Source organism: Cherax quadricarinatus, chromosome 10 (genome assembly GCF_038502225.1).
Source record: "Cherax quadricarinatus isolate ZL_2023a chromosome 10, ASM3850222v1, whole genome shotgun sequence".
Lineage (NCBI taxonomy): Eukaryota > Metazoa > Arthropoda > Malacostraca > Decapoda > Parastacidae > Cherax > Cherax quadricarinatus.
Genome location: NC_091301.1, coordinates 5,053,967 through 5,075,023, shown reverse-complemented (window position 1 = coordinate 5,075,023; position 21,057 = coordinate 5,053,967). Strand labels below are relative to the sequence as shown.

At 42.4% G+C, this 21,057-nt stretch overlaps 1 protein-coding gene across 14 annotated transcripts in view; it reads left to right on the top strand.

Annotated features, from left to right (window-relative positions):
* pins (G-protein-signaling modulator pins) overlaps positions 1–21,057 on the top strand; it is a 579,486-nt gene that overhangs the window by 209,967 nt on the left and 348,462 nt on the right. The window lies entirely within an intron of this gene.

Sequence of the window (21,057 nt, the reverse complement as noted above, 5' to 3'; positions counted from 1 at the left end):
TGTGTGGGTGCTAGTGTGTTGCTAGGTGATGGTGTGTTGCTGAGTGCTTTTGAATTACCGGGTGCTAGTGTGTTACTAGGTTCTAGAGTGTTGCTAGGTGCTGGTGTGTTGCTGAGTGCTTTTGAATTACCTGGTCCTAGTGTGTTGCTAGGTGCTGGTGTGTTTCTAGGGGCTAGTATATTGATGCATAAAGTGTATTGCTGTATGGTAGTGTATTGCTGCGTACCAGAATGTTGGTGTCTGCTAGTGGGTTGTGTGCTAGTGTGTTGCTGGGTGCTAGTGTGTTTCTTTCTGCTAGTGTGTTGCTGTGTACTAATGTGTTGCTGGGTGCTAGTGTGTTGCTGTAAGCTGGTGTATTGATGTGTACTAGTGTGTTGCTGTCTGCTAGTGGGTTGTGTGCTAGTGTGTTGCTGGGTGCTAGTGTGTTTCTTTCTGCTAGTGTGTTGCTGTGTACTAGTGTGTTGCTGGGTGCTAGTGTGTTGCTGTAAGCTGGTGTATTGATGTGTACTAGTGTGTTGCTGTCTGCTAGTGGGTTGTGTGCTAGTGTGTTGCTGGGTGCTAGTGTGTTTCTGTTTGCTAGTGTGTTGCTGAGTACTGGTGTGTTGGTGGGGCTGTTGTTTTGAATGTTGCTGGGTGCTGGTGTGTGGCTGAGTGCTGTTGTTTTGACTGTTGGTGTGTTGTTGGGTGCTGGTGCGTTGTTGGGTTCTGGTGTGTTGTTGGGTTCTGGTGTGTTGAGTGCTGGTGTGTTGCTGGTTGCTAGTGTGTTGTTGGGTTCTGGTGTGTTGAGTGCTGGTGTGTTGCTGGTTGCTAGTGTGCTGTTGGGTTCTGGTGTGTTGAGTGCTGGTGTGTTGTTGGGTGCTGGTGTGTTGTTGGGTTCTGGTGTGTTGAGTGCTGGTGTGTTGCTGGTTGCTAGTGTGTTGTTGGGTTCTGGTGTGTTGAGTGCTGGTGTGTTGTTGGGTGCTGGTGTGTTGTTGGGTTCTGGTATGTTGAGTGCTGGTGTGTTGTTGGGTGCTGGTGTGTTTTTGGGTTCTGGTGTGTTGAGTGCTGGTGTGTTGCTGGGTGCTGGTGTGTTGCTGGGTGCCGGTGTATTGCGGTCTTACGATATGAGCTGCCCAAAGTTCCACGTAGAGAGGACACAACATTGTGGAAATACTTACTAAGAAGCGGCTAGTAGGGTAATCGAGGCCCCTCCCACTCATATATTTGGACATACATATATATGAGTGGGAGGGGCTGGGTTTGATTGGTGTCTGGGGTACAGGAGTAATTTCTCGGGTAGCTCTAGGGAAAGATTGTACAAATATATGGGTGTTTTGATAAGGACCTGGGCCAGTAGGTCTTCTGCAGTGTTGTTTCATTCTTATATTCTTATTCTTATATAGACAGATGGCAAAGCAACGCAGCATATCAGTACCTCACACACCTGGGGCAAATATATATCAGTTCACATTACCAGCACTGGTGGAACCGGGGATATATATCCTGAGAGACATAATACACGATGATACAACAACAAAGACATAAACTATACCAAACCCTAACATCCCAAATGGCAAATCCCTCTTCCTTTTTCTTTTGTAATAGTCAGCAGTTAAAAACAAATAGAAATAAAATTAAATACACAAGTGGGCTCCTCACAGAAGCAAATGCATTGTTTGGAGGTTTTACAGAAATATATATAAGGTAAGTTTTGTACTGAGAGATAAAGGTTAAAAATTACAATATTTGTGGATGTGATAGAGTGAAGAGCGTCACTGTAGGTCTCTGTGTAACACAAATGAAAGAGTAGACATACTGGGTACCGAAATGGAGAAAAAAATCTTAGTGATTATCCTGATTTATAAACCCTTTAACAATGCCTGAGGAGTTCGCTAAACCACCAGGGTCCTTAACAAAGTCAGTGCCAGATCAGCCGGGCTGTGGCTCGTACGTTGGACTGCGTGCGGCCAGCAGTAACAGCCTAGTTGATCAGGCCCTGATCCATCGGGAGGCCTGGTCATGGACCGGGCCGCGGGGGCGTTGATCCCCGAAATAACCTCCAGGTAAGCATTATCCTCCTCGACGATTTCATCCTCCGAAACTTGTAATGAAAGATGGAAGATCACAGTGTTGTACTAGAAACTCTTCTTGCAAGCATCTGGAACTCATAAATTACAGAACCCACTAGAAATTAAAATAAACTGAATTGGATCATCATGAACAACGAAGTAGTAATCAAAGACGTAATTATAAATACAATACACTGTGATCACAGCATCATAGAAATGCAGAGGTGGAAAACTCCCAGAAATAGTATATCTTATGGGATATTCGGTAAGTTTAACTTAAACAGTCAGAGAATCTGTTGGGATAAAATAAACAAGAACTATCAGATATACCTTTGCAAACACTCATAATCGTTGTATGCAAAAGTATATAACGTTTTTGTAAAATACCGCTGAGGAAGCCTGAAAGGTCAGATATAGACAGAACATTGAGGAAACAAGGTAGAAAACTTTTTCATTACCACAGAAGGCCACACAAATCACATAATTAACACAAGGACAAATCTTGCAAAATTCGAATAAGAAATATAAAACATGACCACTGTGCAGCAGCTGAACAGGATCCGTGGAATTCCTTATCTACAAAGAAGTGCAAAATACCATTGGTACAATTACTCAGGATCCTTTTTAGGTAAAGCTTAAATTCAGGCAATATCCCTGAGGCATTAAATAGAGAATACATAAACGTGATGAAAGTCTTTGCAAGGCGGATGATATATCAAATTCCAACTTTTATGGAACAGCATAACCTGCACATTATTATTATTATAATCAAGGGGAAGCGCTAAACCCGTAGGATTATACAGCTCCTGGGGGGGGGGGGTGGAAGGCATTCAGGCTTAATTCGGGGAACTGGAGCACAGATCCAATTCCCTAAATCAAGAGCCCCTCACCAACATCAAGGAACCTTCCCTGAGGGGATAACCTGCACAGCCTGAACCTGTATGGATTTAGAACAAGAAGTTGATGTTTGTTAAGGCTACTGACCCACTGTGACAGAATTACAGAGATGTTGGAAGAAAACCAAAATGAAGACGTGGTATACACAGTTTTCACAAAGGCATTTCACAAATGTGGTCATAGAGTGATTGTACATTATTTGAGGGCGGTAGGTATGACAGGGTAAAGTAGGAGAAGGAATTTTTGACATACGTAATACAAAGAGTAGCAGTAAACAGAGAAAAATCCAGCTTCAGTAAAGTAAGAAGCTCAGTACCCCAAGACATGGTACTGGTTCCTGTACTGTTTCTTTCTTATATATATATATATATATATATATATATATATATATATATATATATATATATATATATATATATATATATATATATATATATATATAATGTCGTGCCGAATATGTAAAACTGGTCAATTAGCAAGAACTCATTTAAAATTAAGTCCTTTCTAAAATTTTCTCTTATACGTTTAAAGATATATCATTTTCATTAATGTTAATGTAAAAATTTTTAATTTTGCTCCAAACGAATCTTAGAAAACTTACCTAACCTTATTATAACAAGAACAATTTCTTTTAGCCTAACCCAACTAAATATATTTTAGATTTGTTTACAATAATTTAATACTAAACAAACACAGTGAAATATATTTTTTTCGTTAGGTTCAGAATGATTTTGGCGAAATTATTGCATACACAAATTTTCACTTGTCCTATATGGCAAGATGAGCGTTGCTATTTAAGCCAAGATCGCAAGTTCTGCCTATTCGGCACGACATATATATATATATATATATATATATATATATATATTATATATAATATATTTATATTTATATATATTTATATTTATATATATATATATATATGTCGTGCCGAATATGTAAAACTGGTCAATTAGCAAGAACTCATTTAAAATTAAGTCCTTTCTAAAAATTTCTCTTATACGTTTAAATATATATTTTTTTCATTAATGTTGGTGTAAAAAAAATTAATTTTGCACCAAAAGAATCTTAGAAAACTTACCTAACCTTATTATAACAAGAACAATTTATTTTAGCCTAAGACAACTATATATTTTTTACATTTGTTTATAATAATTTAATACTAAACAAACACAGCGAAATATATTGCTTTCGTTAGGTTTAGAATTATTCTGGCGAAATTATTGCATACACAAATTTTCACTTGTCCTATATGGCAAGATGAGCGTTGCTATTTAAGCCAAGATCGCAAGTTCTGCCTATTCGGCACGACATATATATATATATATATATATATATATAAACACTGATCTCTGGCTGAAGGAGACTCGAACCTACGAACCTTAGGACAAGGTACGCAGTGCTTTACCAATCTACCCACACTGGACCAATACCTTGGCGTGTAGCATGCGCTACACGTTTGATCCAAGGCAGCCAGCTTTCAGGGAGAAGGCTTACAGCTTTTCATCTCATCCCCTGCATGCATCAGCCTTACTAGAGATGCATGCAGGGGATGAGATGAAAAGCTGTAAGCCTTCTCCCTGAAAGCTGGCTGCCTTGGATCAAACGTGTAGCGCATGCTACACGCCAAGGTATTGGTCCAGTGTGGGTAGATTGGTAAAGCACTGCGTACCTTGTCCTAAGGTTCGTAGGTTCGAGTCTCCTTCAGCCAGAGATCAGTGTTTGTGTATATTTCGCATGCTCTCGCGAATTCCTTGCATATATATATATATATATATATATATATATATATCAAAACACACAAATCAAAAATATACATATGCAGTACAGTACTACGCTTGCTGAGTGACGTTTTGGTGGTAGTTTAAAAATTGACACTGTTAGATATTGTTAATGAAGCGGCCGAGTCATGTGATCAACACCTCCTTCACCTGATGCTTCCCTTAGGAATAAATTAAGAAGTTTATGGTGTCTGCATTTAGTGCATAATTACCTTAGTTTGGTAGTAACTGGTAGTGTGACGCATACAATCATTGAGCTGTGCCCTCAGGGGTTTAGCTCTAGCTCCTGGTCCTGTCTTTACTCTTCATTTTAAAGAACAGTTCGGTTGCTTCACGTGGAATCTTAGTGCTGGTGAAGGGATCTTCATCCAGGGAATTGGGTCTGGTCTCCCATTCCTTAGCTAGAACCTAATTGCCTCCGTTTACCCCTGGCGCTTTGTGACCTGCACGAGTTTAGCGTTCACCTTTGAATAATAATAATAATAATAATAATAATAATAGAGTAGACTGGAGGAACACAGTTTGATTCCCAACTCTCTCTTCAGGTAGGTTCTTCCCTTTATTTATGCCACTTTACACTGAACACCTTTCTCACACCTGCTGTTCATTTTGTGTGTTCAACTTCCATTTACGGCACTCTTGTGGTCTCTCCCATGTTACTCTCAGATTCCTGAGTGTTTCATAGTATCTGCTACATCGTGATTATGGCAGCCCTCATACTGTTCTGGAGAGACGCTTGTATGTGCGTGTGTGGCAGCCATCTCAGTGCTTCTTCTCGCCGTTTCTTTTCCTCCACCATACACTCTTGTCTCTCTCATGAAGCTGTAAAACAGCACTTGAACTGTTGGAGCGGGGCGGGTCAGACGGGTAGGCGGAGCTACCAAAGTACTTACGCACTTCGGCATCGTGTGTGTGTGTGTGTGTGTGTGTGTGTGTGTGTGTGTGTGTGTGTGTGTGTGTGTGTGTGTGTGTGTACTTGTCTATTTGTGGTTGCAGGGATCTATTCAAAGCTCCTGGCGCCTCTTCACAGGTCGCCACTAGGTTCGCTCCTGGTTTCAAGAGCTTTAGTGTACCTCTTCTGAATGCTGTGTGTGAATCCTGCCTCTAGTACTTCACTCTCCAGACTAGTCAACTTCGTGACAACTCTAAGCCTGAAAAAATACTTCCTAACATCCCTATGGCTCATCTGAGTTTTCATCTTCCAGCTGTGCCCTCGTGTTCCTGCTTCCCATCTCTCAAACATACTGCCACTATTCACCTTGTCAATTCATCTCAGTGTTTTATACGTTATTACATCTCCTTCCCCCCAGTCCTCATGTCCTCCAGTTTCACCAAGTTGAGTTCCCTTAACCTCTCCTCATAGGACATACCTCTTAACTCCGGGTCTAGTCTTGTTGAAACTTCTGCACTTTCTTCAGTTTCTGATGTGCTTGACCAGGAGTGAATTCTCTACTGGTACTGCGTACTTCAGTATGTACCTGACGTATACATTTGCGGTGTCGTGAATGACTCCTTCCTGAGATGTCAAAAGCTGTTCTTAGATTTGCCAGACGCGCATTTGCTGCAGGAGTTATTTGGTTGATGTTGCCTCAGGTGATATACTCGGTATGACACTCACCCCAAGGCCCTTCTTGAGTGAAGTTTACAACCTTTGCTCCCAAGCCTGGACTCCGTCTGCGGTCTTCTTTATCCTCAAAGCTTCAAAACTTTGCACTTGGCGGGGGTTAAACTCCAGGAACCATTTTTCAGACCAGGCCTATAGGCTGTCTAGATCCCTTTTTAGCCTTTCCTGGTCCTCGTCTATTTGTATTCTTCTCATTAGTTTCACTTCGTCTGCGAACAGGGATACCTCTGATTCTATCCCTTCTGTCATATCTTACCTGCTCTCGGTTATTAACCTAATATGAGTCATATATAAAATTCTGTGGAATTCTTTAAGTTTCTGATTCTGTTCTGAGGTTTGCTGATCTTGCGCATACCACTGATGTTATACAGCTTGTATGTACAGTAAGTCTGGCAATATGCTTAGTGTTATATTTACCACCAAGTCCTTTTTCACTCTGATATATGTAGCTTCTCTCTCCGCTCTTGCTGCACTCAGTGTCTGGTCTTCTCTCACCTCCATATTGCTTGTTCTTGCGTTCGTTCGTTTGTGTGTGCGCGCGTGTGCGTGTTTGCGTGCGTGCGTGTATGCGAGTTAGTGAGTGTTCACTTGTGGTGCTCAGTTGTTAAGCTGGTGTGTGACGTTGCTATCTTTAGGTTTTGCCTCTTTGTACGTGAGGCGCTACGTGACTCCCTCCATCCTTGTATATTGTTCCTGGTGGTTTCAGCTTATCCTGCTGCCATGATTGCCATTTGAGTTAATCAGCCTTGAGCAACAAGGACGTAGAGCTGTCACGTAGATTCCTGGTGGCCATATTTCCCAGTGTGTGTCACAGTGTCAGAGAGCCGTCAGGAACATTGGCTTCCATTTATGTCGTGAAGCATCTGTCTTACATGATGTTGTTGATCTGTTGGTGTCTGTTGTGCTTATCTCTTATATACCTGGTAACTGTTAATAGTTCTGGGGGGAAGGAAATCATCGCTCCCGCGATCCGGTCTCAGACCAGGCCTCCTAAATTACTGTATAGTTGTAGTTGGTCAGACAGACCCAAATGCTCTAAAAATTAATGTCAAAAATTTTCTCTAAATGTTTTGAGTGTTAGTGTGTATATGAGTATATGAGTGTATTTGTGAGTTTTATGTGTGCGAGTGTCCATGTCCTATGAGTGTTAGTATGTATATGAGTGTATTTGTGACTGTAAGTTGGTGTATGAGTGTGTATATCTTCATATTAAGAAGAGTGTTGAATGATACCGTAGGTGCAACCACTCAAGACATATTTCTTCTTCCTTTCCCACAGTTCCGTCTCCAGTATTGTCTTATGTGTGTGATGAATGGCTTGAAAAACCGACAAGTTGAATTGAGACACTTATGCAACATATGGGAATCTTTATTCAGGAAACGTTTCGCCACACAGTGACTTCATCAGTCCAATACAAAGTAGAAAGATGTAAGGAGAGGAGGAGTTTGAGGTAATCAGTCCCTCAGCCTGGATGTGTTCAGTCCATCAATCTTGTAGAATGTACAGCATAGGGCCGAAGACGTAGGTCTTCGTCCTAAGGTTGGACAAGTGTTGAAGAATTCTTTGTAACAAGATCCCATGATGCTGCAGTGTCTGCAGCATCATGGGAATTCTTCAACACTTGTCCAACCTTTGGACGAAGACCTACTTCGACTAGTGGATGGTACCACTATGACCCCGCCTCCTGCTTCGCCTCACCTGACTAAAGTATATAAGCCACGTCTTCGGCCCTATGCTGTACGTTCTACAAGATTGATGGACTGAACACATCGACTCCAGGCTGAGGGACTGATTACCTCAAACTCCTCCTCTCCTTACACCTTTCTACTTTGTATTGGACTGATGAAGCCACTGTGTGGCGAAACGTTTCCTAAATAAAGATTCCCATATGTTGCATAAGTGTCTCAATTCAGTATTTCTTAATTATCAAACTTTTGGATATTTTTTTTCTTTTTTAAATTTGCCCAGGTGCGAGCCTCGTGCTGACCACCGATACCCCGTGATAGGCCTAACTTGTGTATATTAGTTTAAATTAATCTGCGTTTAGCTATGTTTAAAGAAATCGCGAAAGCACTTGGATGTTCACTGTTCTTCCACAGTGGTTGGTTTGAATATTGTGATATCACCTGTTTACTGTGGTCTTGTTGCATCAGTGGATACCACGCGACCCTTCAGAATATTCTCGGTAAGCTTTCCTAATCTTGTTTCCTATGTTTAAGTTATGCTGAGACAAGCCTGGCCCAGGGCCGGGCGGCGGGAGTAGAGCTTTGGAAAACCTGTCAAAGGTACCTTCCTGAAAGCTGTTCTTAGTTTAGCTTGTTTTGTTTGTATAGGTGAGATTACGTGATTGATATGTACCTCTGGTGATATGTGCCTCTGGTGATATGTACCTCTGGTGATATGTACCTCTGGTGATATGTACCTCTGGTGATATGTGCCTCTGGTGATATGTACCTCTGGTGATATGTGCCTCTGGTGATATGTACCTCTGGTGATATGTACCTCTGGTGATATGTGCCTCTGGTGATATGTACCTCTGGTGATATGTGCCTCTGGTGATATGTACCTCTGGTAATATGTACTTCTGGTGATATGTACTTCTGGTGATATGTACCTCTGGTGATATGTACTTCTGGTGATATGTACTTCTGGTGATATGTACCTCTGGTGATATGTACTTCTGGTGATATGTACCTCTGGTAATATGTACCACTGGTGATATCTACCTCTGGTGATATGTACCTCTGGTGATATGTACCTCTGGTGATATGTACCTCTGGTGATATGTACCTCTGGTGATATGTGCCTCTGGTGATATGTGCCACTGGTGATATGTACCTCTGGTGATATGTACCACTGGTGATATGTACCTCTGGTGATATGTACCTCTGGTGATATGTACCTCTGGTGATATGTACCTCTGGTGATATGTACCACTGGTGATATGTACCTCTGGTGATATGTACCTCTGGTGATATGCGCCACTGGTGATATGTACCTCTGGTGATATGTGCCACTGGTGATATGTACTGCTGGTGATATGTACCACTGGTGATATGTACCTCTGGTGATATGTACTACTGGTGATATGTACCTCTGGTGATATGTACCTCTGGTGATATGTACCACTGGTGATATGTACCTCTGGTGATATGTACTTCTGGTGATATGTACCTCTGGTGATATGTACCTCTGGTGATATGTACCTCTGGTGATATGTACCTCTGGTGATATGTACCTCTTGTGATATGTACCTCTGGTGATATGTACCTCTGGTGATATGTACCTCTGGTGATATGTACCGCTGGTGATATGTACCTCTGGTGATATGTACCACTGGTGATATGTACCTCTGGTGATATGTACTTCTGGTGATATGTACCTCTGGTGATATGTACCACTGGTGATATGTACCTCTGGTGATATGTACCTCTGGTGATATGTGCCACTGGTGATATGTACCTCTGGTGATATGTGCCACTGGTGATATGTACTGCTGGTGATATGTACCTCTGGTGATATGTACTTCTGGTGATATATACCACTGGTGATATGTACCTCTGGTGATATGTACTTCTGATGATATGTACTTCTTGTGATATGTACTTCTTGTGATATGTACTTCTGGTGATATGTACCTCTGGTAATATGTACTTCTGGTGATATGTACCATTGGTGATATGTACTTTTGGTGATATGCACCTCTTGTGATATGTACTTCTGGTGATATGTTCCACTGGTGATATGTACTTTTGGTGATATGCACCTCTTGTGATATGTACTTCTGGTGATATGTACCACTGGTGATATGTACCTCTGGTGATATGTGCCACTGGTGATATGTACCTCTGGTGATATGTGCCACTGGTGATATGTACTGCTGGTGATATGTACCTCTGGTGATATGTACTTCTGGTGATATGTACCACTGGTGATATGTACCTCTGGTGATATGTGCCACTGGTGATATGTACCTCTGGTGATATGTGCCACTGGTGATATGTACTGCTGGTGATATGTACCTCTGGTGATATGTACTTCTGGTGATATATACCACTGGTGATATGTACCTCTGGTGATATGTACTTCTGATGATATGTACCTCTGGTGATATGTACCTCTTGTGATATGTACTTCTGGTGATATGTACCACTGGTGATATGTACCTCTGGTGATATGTACTACTGGTGATATGTACCACTGGTGATATGTACCTCTGGTGATATGTACTTCTGGTGATATGTACCTCTGGTGATATGTACCTCTGGTGATATGTACCTCTGGTGATATGTACCTCTGGTGATATGTACCTCTTGTGATATGTACCTCTGGTGATATGTACCACTGGTGATATGTACCACTGGTGATATGTACCTCTGGTGATATGTACTTCTGGTGATATGTACCACTGGTGATATGTACCTCTTGTAATATGTACTTCTGGTGATATGTACCTCTGGTGATATGTACTTCTGGTGATATGTACCACTGGTGATATGTACCACTGGTGATATGTACTTCTGGTGATATGTACCTCTGGTGATATGTACTTCTGGTGATATGTACCACTGGTGATATGTACTTCTGGTGATATGTACCTCTGGTGATATGTACTTCTGGTGATATGTAACTCTGGTGATATGTACCTCTGGTGATATGTACCACTGGTGATACGTACCTCTTGTGATATGCACTTCTGGTGATATGTACCACTGGTGATATGTACTTCTGGTGATATGTACCTCTTGTGATATGTACTTCTGGTGATATGTACCTCTGGTGATATGTACTTCTGGTGATATGTACCTCTTGTGATATGTACTTCTTGTGATTTGTACCTCTGGTGATATGTACGTCTGGTGATATGTACCTCTGGTGATATGTACTTCTGGTGATATGTACCTCTGGTAATATGTACTTATGGTGATATGTACCATTGGTGATATGTACTTTTGGTGATATGCACCTCTTGTGATATGTACTTCTGGTGATATGTACCACTGGTGATATGTACTTTTGGTGATATGCACCTCTTGTGATATGTACTTCTGGTGATATGTACCACTGGTGATATGTACTTTTGGTGATATGCACCTCTTGTGATATGTACTTCTGGTGATATGTACCACTGGTGATATGTACTTTTGGTGATATGCACCTCTTGTGATATGTACTTCTGGTGATGTGCTTTCTATGTGTACCTTGTCTGTAGCTTCCCTTCTCCCAATTTGTATTCTTTATCTCGTCTTCTCAATTCATCATATATTCTTTTACTTTATACTTGTCACAGTTGAAAACAAGTAGCCGTCTTTGTTAGCATTTTTGCTAGGTATTCCAGTTATCAAGTGACCCCTTCCCCCTTCCCTCCCTCTTTTTACATTTTTCAAACAGTGACGCAGAGGATAGAATTTACACCGGCAAATCATTTGAATACTCATCTCATTGTGTAGTACTCAGTGATTTGCGTTTGCTAGGGTCGAGTCTCCTAGTTCATGGCCCCGCCTTCTAGACCACTAGAACTATATACAAAAGATGAGGTAATCAGTCCCTCAGCTGAGGGACTCATTACCTCATCTTTTGTATATAGTTCTACAGTCTTCCATTTTTGTCCTTGAATTTGTTTTGATAAAGCCACTGAATGGAGAAACATCTACAGTAAGGATACCCAGATGTTGCACATGTGTCTTAATTCTTCATCTTGTCGGTAATGTATATCATACATGTACAACTTGTATTAAGTTTGCTTTCACACTGCCGCATTCAAGTCACTCCACGTTTCTACCACCCTGAGACTAGACAAGTACTTCCTTACATCGTTACGGCTCGTCTGTGTCTTCATCTTCCACATATTGCCCCTTGACCGTCGTCAAGGGGTCGTCGAGTTGCTTCAACTTCTCACAGTGCGTGCCTTTCAGTTCTGGTACTATCTTGGTTGTGAACCTTTGGATGTTTCCGAGTTTCTTCATGTCTTTGACCAGGTATGGGCTCCATGCTAGGATTACATACTCAGTGATTGGCCTAAGATATGTCGTGTATAAGGGTCTGAAGGATTCCTTTTTTCATGTTCTGAAGGTTGCTAATCTTGCATATGTGGCTGCCGTTATATGGTTTATGTGCAATTCTGTCGATAAGCTAGTTGTTATATTTGCCTACCAGGTCTTTTTCACTCCCTGATCTTTGAAGTTTTTCTCCGCCCAAGTTGTATTTTGTGTCCGGTCTGCCCCCTCCTTTCCCCCCTTTGCTCAAGTTGAACTCGGTTAACTACTTGTTTGACCACATCTGCAATGTGTTGAGGCCTCTCTGCAGTTTATCATTGTCTTCTGTTTTTATTCTCATTAGTTTTACATTATCAGCAAACAGTGACACAGAGGACTCAGTCCGGGTCATTCACATATACTAGAAACAGTGGTGGTCCTAACACTGATCATTGAGGAACCTCACTCCTTACTGTCTTCCATTGGGATGTCTCATTCCTTACTTTTACTTTCTGCCTTCTGTCATTAGGTACTCCTTGACCCTCTGGAGCACTCTGCCTTTTAACCCTGATTGTTCTTCTAATTTCTGAACCAATCTCTAGTATGGTACGGCATCAAATGTTTTTTCAGAGTCCAATCCTGTCGTTTTTGTTTCATTACCGTATTGTCTGTGTTGGTTACTACCTGTCAAAGGCACTTGCAGATAGACACTTTTGTGTAGGTGTGTTTTCAGCTGTATGTGGTTGCAGGGATCAGTTCACAGCCCCTGTCCCCGCCCCTGTGTGTGTATGTTAGTGTTACTTGGGTGTTGGTGGTTGGAGCGAACGCGCGTGTTTATATTATGGGTGCCAACACTGCACTGTGACGCTTGTTAACCAGCAGCGTGACGCCATACAGTTGTCCCAGCTGGCGCTCTCACTGTTGGAATACTCTACAGATAAAATTATTTAACGAAATTGGCTATATCTGCAATGTGCTGTAACATGATTCTGTATGTTAGCCATACAACGAGAACAAAGGCTAGCTGCGTTTTCCGGTCATACTCCATCACACAGGATGGGTCACGTTTTGATTACCAGAGAACGGCCGAGGTGTAAGGTGGAGAAAATAGAGTTCTCTTTATTATATATGTGGTGGAAGTCCTCGGGTGAGCCAAGTTCAAGATCCACCTTGTAGGTCCACCTTACAGGTCCGCGTTCCAGGTCCACCTTGAGGCTCAAGGTGTTCTACTCGGGAAGGATCCTTTCTAGTATTCATCACAAGTTATATTCACTGAGAGGTATGTACCTCACATTGTATATACCAGTGTATGTACACTGAGCGGTATATCAGTGACGATGGCGGCGGCAGCAAGAGTGGGAAGGCTGGTGGCAAGAGTGCTGCTGGTATACATAGATATATGTACATTGCACTCTTAAGTTATTTTATCCACGAAAGTAAACAGCCGCCGCAAAATTACCACCTATTTTCTTGGGCGTCTATTACAAATAAATTTTGCACTGAATATCATCACTCTTGCTCGAGTGGTATGATAATGAGCTGATGACGTCTTGTGGCTTCCCAGCCCTCACTGGCTGCTTGATTTTGTCATATGTAAATTCGTGCACTAGACTGGCTGAAGACGAGGTTTGTTTATTGTGCGGTCACACACTTCTCAAAATAGTACCAATATTGACACTAATGTTAAGGACTGTCATAATTCTACCATGCAGGAGGAACCTCATTTCTGTGGTGCATCCTACACTATCGTTAGACTCGTGTATGCCACAACTGACCAGCTTCGGCTGTGCTACAAGCATCCCTAGGAGGTTGAATCACTAGCTGATGCAGACATAACTAAGTATAAGCTTTGCCAGATGGAATTTTATCACACACTGCATCGTTATGTGTTGAAATGAGGAAAAATAATGATTTCAGAGACACCTCACTCGTACACGTTCAGACAATGTTAAAGTAATTTATCTACACTGGCATATTACCAACCATTTTAGAAAAATACCCTTACTTTGCCTATTGTAAATAACTCATAACCACTTAAGCTTGTCTAAATTCAGCCATTGGGTTGTATAACTAATTTAAAACAATGTATAAACTACACTGTAATGTATTTATGAATTCAAGTCTTTATAAATAACTCTTGAACATTAAAATGGTATAAAATACCGACAGGTTGTTAGGTAAGACACATATGCAACAGTTAGGTATCTTTATTATGAAACGTTTCGCCTACACAGTAGGCTTCTTCAGTCGAGTACAGAAAAGTTGATAGAAGCAGAAGATACTTGAAGACGATGTAATCAGTCCATCACCCTTAAAGTTTTGAGGTGGTCAGTCCCTCAGTCTGGAGAAGAGCATTGTTCCACTGTGTAGGCGAAACGTTTCATAATAAAGATACCTAACTGTTGCATATGTGTCTTACCTAACAACATAAATAACTCTTTACGACTGTAACCAGATCATAAACTTTTAAGGAGTTCATTACCACTGTAACTTGTTTAGCTACCATAATACTAGTCCAGTACATGGTCCCATTATGTACCTCTGTAATATTTATACTACTACCCACACCATGGGTATAGTGTACATAAAGGTATGGTTATGTTGTCAGTAACCTGGTTGTTGTCACGCCAAGGTTATTCATCAATCTGTATTGATGGTTGTCAGTAACCTGATTGATGGAAGAGAGATGCAGATACAGAGAGAAATAGCAGTTGTATTGAATAAATAACAAAAAGGCACAATACCGTGACTGGAACGATACACAAATAACCCGCACATAAAAGAGAGAAGCTTACGACGACGTTTCGGTCCGACTTGGACCATTGACAAAGTCACACTAACAGAGGTGGAGCAGGACGGCTATATATAGGCAGGAAGAGGTGGAGGTAGTAGTAGTAGTAGTAGTAGTAGTAGTAGTACAAGAATTGTATATAATACCGACAAGATGAAATTAAGACACATGCACAACACCCGGGCATCCCCATCGTAGACGTTTCGCCATCCAGCCAGCCACTGGATGGCGAAACGTCCACAACAAAGACAACCAGACGCCGCACATGTGTCTTAATTTCATCAGTAGTTGTAGTAGTAGTAGAAGAAGAAGAGGTAGTGGTAGTGGTAGAAGTGGGAAATAAGGATGACGAGCCAGTCAAAAACAAAAAACAAAAACAAAGGAAGGGGAGCACTGCAAGAGAGCTAGATGCCCACAGAGGGAGAGCAAGCGCACAGAGGTGCGTGAAAGGGGAAGTGGTGAAATAAAATAAAATAAATGAAGAAGAAACAGAAATACGAGACAGGAGAGAGAAAGACAACCCAGAGGAGAAAAGGAAAGAAGAAAGGGGAAGAGGAAGAAGAAAAAGAAAGAAAAAATGAGGATTCAGGTTAAGTCACGGGTGTTCTGAAGTTTGGAGCATTTTACAATGTAGTGGGAGAGGAAGGCATCTACAGAGACGAAGCCAGGACTAAGGTTCATACAAGGAAAGTTGTGTATTAGAGAGGATTCAACTAGACGGCGACTGTTCGAGTTGGAAGTAGGGAAGACAGTTTTAGCAGAAGACCAGTCAATAGGATGGCTATGATCTCTGACGTGACAGAAAAGAGCATTGTTAGTGTCGGCAAGCCTAACACTATTTTTGTGCTCCCTAAGTCTGTCAGTAAGAGATCGACCAGTTTCTCCGAAGTATTGAAGAGGACAGGAGGAGCAAGAAATAGAGTAGACACCAGGAACATCTGTAGAGGGAGGAGAGGTATGAACGAGATTAGTGCGAAGAGTGTTAGTCTGGCGGAGAGAATTGTTGAGATTAGAAAGACCGGAAATGTAGGGAAGGCAGAGGATAGGAGAGTTCCCATGAGTAGAGAGTTTGGGAGAGAAGAAATTGCGTTTAGCACGTGAGAGGGCAGAGTCTGTGAAATGGGAAGGGTAGCCAAGACGGAAGAACGAATTATGAAGAGTGGAAATTTCTGCTGGAAGGAACTGAGGATCACAGATGCGGAGGGTACGGAGAAAGAGGGAGATAAGAACACTTTTCTTGACAGGGGAAGCATGATAGGAAAAGTAGTGAATGTACATGCCACTGTGCATAGGTTTACGGTAAACGGAAAAGGAAAAACCTGTATCTGAGCGGTGGACATGGACATCAAGGAAAGGAAGCAAGGAATTAGATTCCCATTCAGCTTTAAACTTAATGGAAGGGGCAAGATTATTAAGAGCTTCAAGAAAAGGTTGAAAGAGACTGGAGTCATGAGGCCACAGAGCAAAGATGTCATCCACATAGCGGAGCCAGAGTGAAGGTTGCACATCGAGGGTAGGAAGAAGAACAGTCTCGAAGTATTCCATGTAAAGATTAGCAAGGACAGGAGAGAGAGGAGAGCCCATACCGACACCGAAGGTTTGAGAATAATATTTCCCTTGGAAGGAAAAGGAATTAGAGTCCACTCAAAGGCGGATCAGATCAAGAAAGACATCAGTGGGGATAGGGAGATGAAGAAACCCTTCATGGGCCTTCTCTCTAAGGAAATCAAGGACATCATCAAGAGGGACATTGGTGAAGAGGGACTCAACGTCAAGACTAAGCATCTTACAGGTTGGGAGAGAGCGAACCCGTTCAATGAAGTCTTGAGAGTGACGGAGGTGGGCAGGAGAAAAAGTACCAAGAAAGGGAGTGAGGGTTTTGGCCAGCCAAGAAGCAAGAAAATAAAAGACAGAACCTCTAGAGGATATGATAGGACGAAGAGGAATATCAGGTTTATGAGTTTTGGGAAGGCCATAGAAATAGGGAAGAGAGGGACAGATGACACGAAACCGTTGAACAAGGTCAAAGTCAGGAGGACAGAAGTCGGAGAGAGTCCTTAGTTTTTTGTTGAAAGTTCTCTTGATGCGATCAAGAGGGTTGGAAACGAGAGGAGTGTAGGTGCGTGAGTCAGAGAGCAAGACATCAGCTTTACGGAGGTAATCCTCGCGATCAAGGATAACTACCGAATTACCTTTGTCAGAAGATAGTATGACAATGTTAGTGCGGGTTATTTGTGTATCGTTCCAGTCACGGCATTGTGCCTTTTTGTTATTTATGGACCCCGCAGTTAAGCGTCATATTCTCTCCAACTTTTTAAATGTTCTTCCCTCTTTTAAACCCCTCTTTCGATCTTATGAGGCTGCTCTTATTGCTACCAGGCGTCGTAAGAATCAGCTTCGCTTCCTACGTGACTGTCTTGCTGAACAAGTTCTGCCCCCTTCCTTCTCCCACTTCCTGAAAACCAACCCACTGGACACTCCCTTTCCTGATCATACCCGTCTCCTACTTCAACAGGTCATTCTTTCTACTAAATCACAGGTTGAAGATGCCTTCTTTACTTTCCGTCAACGTCAACGTGCTCTCTTTGCGGCTCTACCACAGGATCTCTGTAACCTTCTCTCTACCATTGCCTTTGACACTGCTCGCCTGAATGCACAAATTCATTCTTCTAAACTACAAAATAAACTTCAACGTCTCATCTCAGCTAGCCCTTGGTCTAAATTCTCCCTCACTGACTGTGTTACTAATCTGTCTTCTGTCTCACTCTCTCACTATGAGCTTGAACTTCTTGGTTTTGGTCTTTCCTTTGCCACTTCGCCTACTCCTCGCGCTGGTATTTCCCTGATTAGCTCTTTTGATTCCTTTCGTCAATCTCGCTTCCGTAATCTTCCTGACTTGTCCACTTTTCGTGGTGCTCTCCTTCCCCGCTCTTGTTAGTCTGTTTTCCAAGAATCACCACCTTCCACGCCGTTACCAACTTGCCCTTTCTTCTCTTAAATCCAACACTAACATTGTCATACTATCTTCTGACAAAGGTAATTCGGTAGTTATCCTTGATCGCGAGGATTACCTCCGTAAAGCTGATGTCTTGCTCTCTGACTCACGCACCTACACTCCTCTCGTTTCCAACCCTCTTGATCGCATCAAGAGAACTTTCAACAAAAAACTAAGGACTCTCTCCGACTTCTGTCCTCCTGACTTTGACCTTGTTCAACGGTTTCGTATCATCTGTCCCTCTCTTCTCTATTTCTATGGCCTTCCCAAAACTCATAAACCTGATATTCCTCTTCGTCCTATCATATCCTCTAGAGGTTCTGTCTCTTATTCTCTTGCTTCTTGGCTGGCCAAAACCCTCACTCCCTTTCTTGGTACTTTTTCTCCTGCCCACCTCCGTCACTCTCAAGACTTCATTGAACGGGTTCGCTCTCTCCCAACCTGTAAGATGCTTAGTCTTGACGTTGAGTCCCTCTTCACCAATGTCCCTCTTGATGATGTCCTTGATTTCCTTAGAGAGAAGGCCCATGAAGGGTTTCTTCATCTCCCTATCCCCACTGATGTCTTTCTTGATCTGATCCGCCTCTGTGTGGACTCTAACTCCTTTTCCTTCCAAGGGAAATATTATTCTCAAACCTTCGGTGTCGCTATGGGCTCTCCTCTCTCTCCTGTCCTTGCTAATCTTTACATGGAATTCTTCGAGACTGTTCTTCTTCCTACCCTCGATGTGCAACCTTCACTCTGGCTCCGCTATGTGGATGACATCTTTGCTCTGTGGCCTCATGACTCCAGTCTCTTTCAACCTTTTCTTGAAGCTCTTAATAATCTTGCCCCTTCCATTAAGTTTAAAGCTGAATGGGAATCTAATTCCTTGCTTCCTTTCCTTGATGTCCATGTCCACCGCTCAGATACAGGTTTTTCCTTTTCCGTTTACCGTAAACCTATGCACAGTAGCATGTACATTCACTACTTTTCCTATCATGCTTCCCCTTTCAAGAAAAGTGTTCTTATCTCCCTCTTTCTCCGTGCCCTCCGCATCTGTGATCCTCAGTTCCTTCCAGCAGAAATTTCCACTCTTCATAATTCGTTCTCCCGTCTTGGCTACCCTTCCCATTTCATAGACTCTGCCCTCTCATGTGCTAAACGCAGTTTCTTCTCTCCCAAACTCTCTACTCATGGGAACTCTCCTATCCTCTGCCTTCCCTACATTTCCGGTCTTTCTAATCTCAACAATTCTCTCCGTCCCTTAGACATCAAGCTTACCTTCCGCCAGACTAACACTCTTCGCACTAATCTCGTTCATACCTCTCCTCCCTCTACAGATGTTCCTGGTGTCTACTCTATTTCTTGCTCCTCCTGCCCTCTTCAATACTTCGGAGAAACTGGTCGATCTCTTTCTGACAGACTTAGGGAGCACAAAAATAGTGTTAGGCTTGCCGACACTAACAATGCTCTTTTCTGTCACGTCAGAGATCATAGCCATCCTATTGACTGGTCTTCTGCTAAAACTGTCTTCCCTACTTCCAACTCGAACAGTCGCCGTCTAGTTGAATCCTCTCTAATACACAACATTGTATGAACCTTAGTCCTGGCTTCGTCTCTGTAGATGCCTTCCTCTCCCACTACATTGTAAAATGATCCAAACTTCAGAACACCCGTGACTTAACCTGAATCCTCATTTTTTCTTTCTTTTTCTTCTTCCTCTTCCCCTTTCCTCTTTCCTTTTCTCCTCTGGGTTGTCTTTCTCCTGTCTCGTATTTCTGTTTCTTCTTCATTTATTTTATTTTATTTCACCACTTCCCCTTTCACGCACCTCTGTGCGCTTGCTCTCCCTCTGTGGGCATCTAGCTCTCTTGCAGTGCTCCCCTTCCTTTGTTTTTGTTTTTTGTTTTTGACTGGCTCGTCATCCTTATTTCCCACTTCTACCACTACCACTACCTCTTCTTCTTCTACTACAACTACTGTTGAAATTAAGACACATGTGCGGCGTCTGGTTGTCTTTGTTGTGGACGTTTCGCCATCCAGTGGCTGGCTGGATGGCGAAACGTCTACGATGGGGATGCCCGGGTGTTGTGCATGTGTCTTAATTTCATCTTGTCGGTATTATATACAATTCTTGTACTACTACTACTACTACTACTACTACTACTACCTCCACCTCTTCCTGCCTATATATAGCCGTCCTGCTCCACCTCTGTTAGTGTGACTTTGTCAATGGTCCAAGTCGGACCGAAACGTCGTCGTAAGCTTCTCTCTTTTATGTGCGGGTTATTTGTGTATAGTTGTATTGAATGACTCGAGAAATCGTAATGACACGATTGCAAACAAACCATACCCCCGGCCGGGATTGAACCCGCGGTCATAGAGTCTCAAAACTCCAGCCCGTCGCGTTAGCCACTAGTGGCTAACGCGAGGTACGGTGATTGTTGTACGAGTGATGGTTGTTATACGAGTAATGGTGGTTTTTGTAAGAGTGATGGTGGTTGTTGTACGAGTGATGGTATTTGTTCTAAGAGTGGTGGTTGTTGTACGAGTGATGGTGGTTGTTGTACGAGTGATGGTGGTTGTTGTAAGAGTGTTGGTGGTTGTTGTACGAGTGATGGTGGTTGTTGTAAGAGTGATGGTGGTTGTTATAAGCGTGATGGTGGTTGTTGTAAGAGTGATGGTGGTTGTTGTACGAGTGATGGTGGTTGTTGTACGAGCGACGGTGATTGTTGTACGAGTGATGGTGGTTGTTGTACGAGTGATGGTGGTTGTAAGAGTGATGGTGGTTGTTGTAAGAGTGATGGTGGTTGTTGTAAGCGTGATGGTGGTTGTTGTACGAGTGACGGTGGTTGTTGTACGAGTGATGGTGGTTGTTGTACGAGTGATGGTGGTTGTTGTACGAGTGACGGTGGTTGTTGTACGAGTGACGGTGGTTGTTGTACGAGTGACGGTGGTTGTTGT